Source organism: Opisthorchis viverrini (assembly GCF_000715545.1).
Source record: "Opisthorchis viverrini unplaced genomic scaffold opera_v5_35, whole genome shotgun sequence".
NCBI classification, from domain to species: Eukaryota; Metazoa; Platyhelminthes; class Trematoda; order Opisthorchiida; family Opisthorchiidae; genus Opisthorchis; species Opisthorchis viverrini.
Window position 1 is genome coordinate 1,606,302 of NW_008751691.1, and position 7,705 is coordinate 1,614,006.

A 7,705-nucleotide genomic window follows, 5' to 3' on the forward strand; every position below is an offset into this window, starting at 1 on the left:
TATATATATATATATATATATATATATATATATGGTGATCACTTCCACCAAATGAGCAATGAAGAGTCGACAGCGCCTTTCAAGTCCAAAAGGTATTAAGGTCAGTTCATCAAAGATCCACTGGAGAAATACAATGGGCGCCATCGTCTCCAGGCATCCAGTGATCAATGACTGACAGGATGTCGGTTGGATTAGACAAGATGGGTTGCTGATTTGGGGACTTGATTCACCCGGTCCCGAGTAGCTATATGGTGTTATCCACGACACTTCAGAGCCGCAGTGGCCCAATTAGTTGTTGGTTACGAAAACGGTGATTAGTACATGCCTCCGGTGATGAGAGAAAAGGATGGATCGAGTGTGGAATAGCCCATGTTTGTGGGGTGAGTATTACTAGCTTACAAGTGATGGCATACCACTTTAGTACACATGCAGCCGAACCAGAGTCTATCATCCTCAAGTTTGTTAGGTATTCGATGAATGGTGCACGGGGATGTGTCTCGGAGATAAACTACTGGCACGGATGCCAATGATGGTAAGTAGTATGTTCGCTAAGCTGGACAACTACGTTTCACACGTTCCATCACCGATTGAAGTGACGTCGTTGGTGCGTTGTTGTATCAGTCGACCGTCTCACCGCACCGTTTAGCTTCGCGTCTACGAAAACGTTCAAACGGTGTCACTTTGGCCGGTGATGAAATGCTTGAAATCCAATTGCCCAGCTCAGAGAACAACCAGGCAACCCGAGCCGCAAACATTAGTTTCAATATTTTGGGCAGGATTTCATTCTGCAAGTCATTAACTTGTGCTAAAAAGCCGAGAAGCAGTGAACAGCTGTTCAATTCTTCTTGAGAATTATCAGCAGAGCATATCTCACCAACCTCCAGAGCGATTCGAACTCGCAGCCGCTGGGTTAGCAGCAAAAGACCACACCGTTTAGACGAGCATCTGGACAGAAGTACGATTAACTCACACCTAGATGGGATCGACACTACTCATCCTCCAATCACGGAATCCACACCATGTGGTCACCTGTTGACTGGCTCGTCGAGTGGATAGTTCCCATGTGGAAGTTTTACGCAATTTGTGAGACGTTTCACTTTCCGAACGCATAGTTTGACGGTCCTCAAAAATAAGCGCTAAAGATGCGTTGGTAGGTTGGTGACTTTCAAGTAGACGAAAGACGGGAGATCAATTTCAGTTTAGGAGGGGCATCAGTAATAGGTTTCATTGATACCTAGACGCGACACACTATTCATAAGGTCACGGAAAACTCTTCGACAGCCTACGACCGGTTCCACCGATATTCAAAAGTGAAACGTCGAGCAGTTTGTGAGGACTAATCAAAAGACAAAACTACCAGATAAAGAATACGTTCTAGAAAGGTACATGTATACGTGAACCACTAACGCACAATGCGGCGAAAGTAACCTGCAACAGGGCCCGTATAAAAAACATGTTGAACAGTGCCCTCACCAGATAGCTATTGTCACGTGAATGACATCAAAGGGTGAAGGAGGAGGGTGAGAAGGGAGGGAGCTAGACACTAACACCATATTCGGGGCAACACAAACTCGATTACCACCAGGTTCCTATTCATAGTACCTACAGCCATTGTCTAATCGAAACAAGAATAGCGCCGTAGTCTCTATTGACCGGATCACATAATGTGTAAACAGCCAAACGGTACAATTTTGTAAGTGAACACTGAGTGTAATCAGATGCGGAATTCGTTAGTCCCATGAGATTTCTCGAAGGGTCAAAGCATGGCATACCAAACACAGCGAAAGCATTAAGTGAGTGCATACATAAGGTTGACTGAATCTCGGAGACTGCGCCTACCTGATGAGCCTCAAGAACGTCTTCCTGGGCTGTCGAAGAGTTTGCAACTTAGCTCACCAGCTAATCTAGTGATAACAAGGTCGAGTGCGCCGAATAAAGGTTGACTTCGGAGACTGCGCCTACCTGATGAGCCTCAAGAACGTCTTCCTGGGCTGTCGAAGAGTTTGCAACTTAGCTCACCAGCTAATCTAGTGATAACAAGGTCGAGTGCGCCGAATAATCAACACGCGGTTAACTGACCGACTGAACTGCCATAAATATGATACCCAGAGGCCAGGATGTTGATACATCCGTGTTGTAATCGAGCGCGTGCATTGAGTTTGACTAAAAACTTACATTTATTTCAGCCGTATCGTTGGCGAAGAAAATTCGGCTTGATGCCGTGATCACCAGATGACCGGAGGACTCAACTTCAAAGTCCGCCACACCGCTACTGGTGGCACGCATGCGCTCACGAAGTAGGCTTTCCGCCAGGCTAATGGGGGCACTAAAATATGAGAAGAGGAGTATATTATGTGAGCGGAAAACGTAGAATACTCGACCAGAAGTCAATACACACCAATCAAGCCAAATGTCGCAAGCGAAAACGAGTAGCAAACAAAAAAACACCTCGGCTCGTGCTTATTCAAGCAGCGCAGATCATCCTATCCAACGTCTTTATAACACATCTAATTCCAAAAGTATCCGTGGTTAGATGAACACTTCAACTAGGTACCATCTGATTATAGGCATAGCTGGACAGATTAATATGCTCAAAGAACACACCAAAAGGTAGACTACTGTTTGTATAAACCGAAAACGCCTAGATGGCTGATATGGGTCTAATGGGGGCGAGATGGCCCAAGTGGTTAGAGCGCGAATTTACTGACCGGAAGGTCCGTAGTTCGAACCCGACCCCTGCCTCTCGACTACCACTATCTAGGCTTGGGCAACCTGGCAGTATCCCAGCCCTCGTGCAGCCTTCGGGTGGCATGGCAGTTAGGTACCGAAAGGGTGCGACAGCTGAACAATGAGTCAAATGATCTGCACAAAGAACAAACTATGCTGCACTCGGATGTCACTACTAAATAAAGACATCGAATATACGCCACATCACGAAATACTACGACAGCATGACTCAGTGTTCAACACCGATGCTTCACTGCACAGAAGCCAATTCGGTATGTGCATTCAGCCATAAAATCGCGTACGAAGGGTAGATTGATGCAATTTGCTTCCATCAGTAAGGTGACAACGATGAAGACGATGATAACAGCCATTTAAATCTATCAGCATTGGTGGAGCCTTATTCAGACAAGACTGGAGCAGTATACATATTCAAGAGACCTGTCAGGTCACGTCAGTTTCCAAACTTCCTGGTATGTGGCTCCCGTAAGGTGAACCAGTTAAGTGAGAGCGGCTGAAGACGCTCAGTCCTCAGTAGGGTTTGGCCGCAGTCACGTGAAAGCGACTTTCGATGCAATACGCAAATGAACGAACGTTCTGACACGACGATAAACCCCAACACCCCCGTTACTTTATCGTCATCCGGCATTTATGGAAATCAGTGGGAAAAAAGCTGTGAAAGAGGACGACACCTCTCGTCAGCTAGGACCGAAGAAGACAGGTTGCTTTAGGTCCCCAGCCTTAGGTTTCGGTTCCAAGGGCTTTACAGATGACAAAAACAGGCGCTGGATCTATTTCGAGGGGCCCAACAGTAGCCAATCACTCAAAAGTCTAACCCGTTTCCCAAAATGTTGATGCTGTGCTACCTTCAACAGCTGAAGTAGATAGGGAAAACATGTGCACATCGCCCACTGAGAATTTTTCTTAGCTGAGTCGAGCACTTTGAAAATTGGCTCCACTTGGCCTGGTATTGGAGACGAAACAGACCGATTTGTGCCCAACACCTACATATTAGTGATAAGAATTACATTTGCGAGGAAAGTGCACGCAACAAACCCGTTGTACTCTCAGGAGACAGCTCATGCGTCAATAGTTCCCAACAGGCACCAAACACCCATTTGTAGCTTGAAGCTCCCCTGTCAAAGCAGCTATGGCCGTCATATCCTGGCACTTTAGGTAGACAGACTAGCCACGCAAAACGTGAGATAACTAGTGGAGAACGATGTAGAGGCTGAGTTGAGCTCGAAATAGCTCAGTGGTTAGGGCGCAAAAACTTACTAACCAGAAGGTCCGTGGTGCGAACCCAACCCCGGCATTCCCACTGCTTCTGTTCAGGCTTGGGCAACTTGACATTATCTAACCCCTCATGCTCCCTTCGAGTGGCATGGCGGTGAAGCACCGAAAGGGTGCTACAGCTGAACGATTGCTTTAGTGCTGTTATTATTATTACTATTGCGAATGTATAAGTATGATGTAGGGAAACAGATGATGAATATTCGAATTTGCTTTGCGTATCCTTGCTATTTTGTGTGACGATAGACACAACATTTCGGCACAGCAATACGCTATGGTCCGTCACCCAAATGGGACTTAGACCACAAAGGGAACTACTCACAAGGTTTCTGAAAACTTTTCGACAGCCCACGACCGGTTTCACCCTTCTTGGGGCTCATCAAGTAGGCGCAGTCCCCGAGTTTCCGTCAACCTTATGATCTACTTGAACCCAAATTGGACTGTTTTTCGAGAAATATACTCATTTGCAAATCAATTCGGTTTGTCAGCACTTTCCTTTACGAAAATATACTGCGATATCCCGAATATCGTGCCAACTGAATCATGAGACGGCCTGTGTGCAGCACATTCAGTTGTAGAATATCATAAACGAGAGATTCAGTTGAGTCTCTCGTGAAAACCAGAATGATTTGCAAATGAGGACTTGGACCACTTTATTTAGGGCAGTGAAGCATCGGTGTTGATGTCATGCTGTCGATGATGATGATAAGACCACTTTATTTCAGTCATGACTTTTGCACCATTGCAATGAATGGCATTTGTGAAGTCCACTTACTTGTCCATGGTAAAGTCGTCCGGAAGCAAATGGAACCAAGGGAGCTCCACGTCTGTCGGACTGGAAAGACTCACGTCACAGCAGAAAAGAGTAGGGATGAACCGGGTTACATCTTCTGACCGAGGATAACAGACGAAGTAGACGCGACAAGAGGGTTGTGTCTGTTTTGCATTAAAACAAAAATGACCGGAGAGTTGTGCAATGTGGAAAGATGATACGGATCGAAAAATGATCGGATGTCTTTATATATTAGACTTGTATGTATGTTAGACTTGTATGGCCCTTGTGTTAGAAACTAACGGGAAAGCATGTACGATATGCTGCAGTAGTGTTTGAATGAAACTGAGACAAATGCGTGTTTTCTAGAACCAACTGGCGTGTTGACAAAGCTGCAATTTCCCGCGAAATTTGGACACTGTTCGAATGAAGCCCAAACACTAGGAAATTTAAGGCAACACCACTCGAGCAGTTGACAGGAACAATGTGTCGTTGGTCTTTGGATGAAAACGCACTTCTGACTTGAATCGGTGTACGCCTATACCGGCGCTATAAGACGTTCCTACTAGTCAGCCGAAAATTTCAGGTGGATACACCTCTGCTGGACACAAGGTGACGTTCGGAAAGCAACGGTGTCAAAAGATTTCATCCTACAAGGGAAGTGAATCTATGCTGAAAAGATGGAAAGCAGAGGTGATTGTTATGTTGCTACTGAGAGTCACCAGAAGTGTACTTCTCACGACTTACTGGGTAGGTTCGAACCCGCAACATTCATGATACGGGTATGAATGCTGGGTGGTGTCCGGAAACGAACACTATGCCGACTGAATGAATGTATCCTGATTAGTCGGAATACGGAATCGAGCATTCCTGGCCTCGTCGCTACCTCGACCTTGTGGAGTATAGTGCGTTAGGTTCAAAAATACAGCTGTAGTAATCTCCCTTTACTTCCACTAAAATATCTGAAGCGACCGTGCCTTTTGATATACCATAGTGGGCGGAACAACAAGTGGAAAACCAGCACAGGAGTTGCAATGTACAACAGGGAGTTAACTACAAATTAGGATATAGTGTTACAATTCTCGCACCGCGCAGATGAGGTTGCGGGATATGGTGGTGAGTGACCTCTCGGATGACGGAAACTTGTGGGACGTTTCCTATACTGAAAAGATTACTTTTCAGCTATAAAGCGCTTCCCGGTTTTCCACTAGCAGACTGGGGAAAACAGAATTTCTTTGCTACGTACAAAATTTCCACTTCATTTTCACAGCGAACCTCACAAAACGAGTAATGATGATCACAAGACATGGCGAAGCTCCCCAAATCAATCCAATTTTTCGACGTATAGGTTTGTTATTTAGTTTCAACCAGACAGTAACTGTAGGAAAGTGACAGTTAAGTGACAAGTGCAAAAAACTCCCATTGGTTCCGTGTCCTTCGCGTGCAATCACCCGCTTATACGACACTAGATCAACGTAATCCATCAGTTTCATCCTTGAAACTTACTGTAAACCCTAGGGAAAGTTTAGAATTCATCCAAACGGCTTGGACAGATTACTTTGCATAAGCAGGGTATATTACTTTAAAATCACCTCGAGCAACAACAGCTGCCACATGATTAGACAGCTCATGCAGCATTATAATGGAGCTGGTGTTTACCCAGCTGCAGTGTTCCTTTGCGTCGTTTTGTTATTCGGGAAGCACGTAACAAAATAACGCTAGACCCATAGTTTTTGTTCGACAACAATCGGAAAAAAGGATGGCGCAGCACCGGAAGTGGTGATCCCGTCAGAGTGCTGGAGTGGAGTGCCAACTGATACATTGCTTTTGTGTTGGAAAGACAATCGGGTAGACTTTGCAAACCACTGATCGGACCCATCTAGACAACTTTCTTCAGCGCTTTCGGTTCCCAGAGATTACCTGACCCGAAAAGATAATATCGAAGCTCAAAGCCTCAAAGATGGGTTACTTCCCTGTTCTGTGTCCTTCGCTAGTCTCCAAGGGCAACATCTATTGGCTCGTTGAATGGTGTTCCTAGTTGCAACCGAATGCAAACAGCAGAGGTATCCAGCTGATACACTGTGGCCACGTTAATTGCAGAAATAAGAGAGGTCGAAGACAGGGTCAGTGTGATCAAGAATTCAGGCACTTGTTCTACGATCATGCCTTAATCCTTGCCGTACCCAAAGTCCCACCCATCATCTAGCCCACATTCAACGGGTCCAAATGGCTTATTTCCATACACACTCGCTAGTCTGAATGGGCGCTGTTTGCTTGCTAGAATCGATCACCGAATAGTCAATACACACGAAGACTCCGGTTGTGCATAACCAAGAGGTATAAGACTGTTTTACTATATAAGCACCTGGAAGTAATATAGCCTTGATAAAGGCGTACTTCTGATGCCTACAAAAACCATTAAACTACAAATTACCGCCCCTTAGAAACAAACAAAAAAGAGCCCCCGAAGTCCATTCAGGGAACACAAAAACCAACATTCACGTGGATGAACGTATTTGCCATATACGGCTGGACTGAACAAAACTTCCGATGAAGGAAATAACATATGAATTCTTACCTGATCGCCCGGCTCACAACGTGAAGTGCGAAGAGAAACAGCAGTCGGTATAAGATAATGCTTCTTGTTGAACTTGACGCAGCTCGCTGCATGATAAAAATCAGCAAATGTGTATCGTCCCGTCGTACTCTGACCAACATCGAACGTACTCGACGGTCGATCAACGGGTGATAACTTGTAAGGACTTCTGAGCTGTAAAGAAACGAAACATATGGGGTTCCGATGAGGACAGAGGTTCAGCGGAGTGGAGTTGGCAGAAGCTTGAAGGTAATAAACACAGTCTAAGTACATCCCATGCATGCTCCTTTCAGATAAAAAAAAGATAAAGCGTTCCGTTC

General features: G+C 45.4%; 1 protein-coding gene across 1 annotated transcript in view; it reads right to left on the reverse strand.

The window, feature by feature from the left end:
- Positions 1 to 7,705, reverse strand: part of T265_02749 (hypothetical protein) — a gene marked incomplete at both ends in the record, with an annotated part of 45,328 nt that overhangs the window by 27,735 nt on the left and 9,888 nt on the right. Inside the window, 3 exons of the mRNA XM_009167064.1 lie at positions 2,176 to 2,326; positions 4,793 to 4,953; positions 7,368 to 7,559. The remainder of the gene's footprint in view (positions 1 to 2,175; positions 2,327 to 4,792; positions 4,954 to 7,367; positions 7,560 to 7,705) is intronic.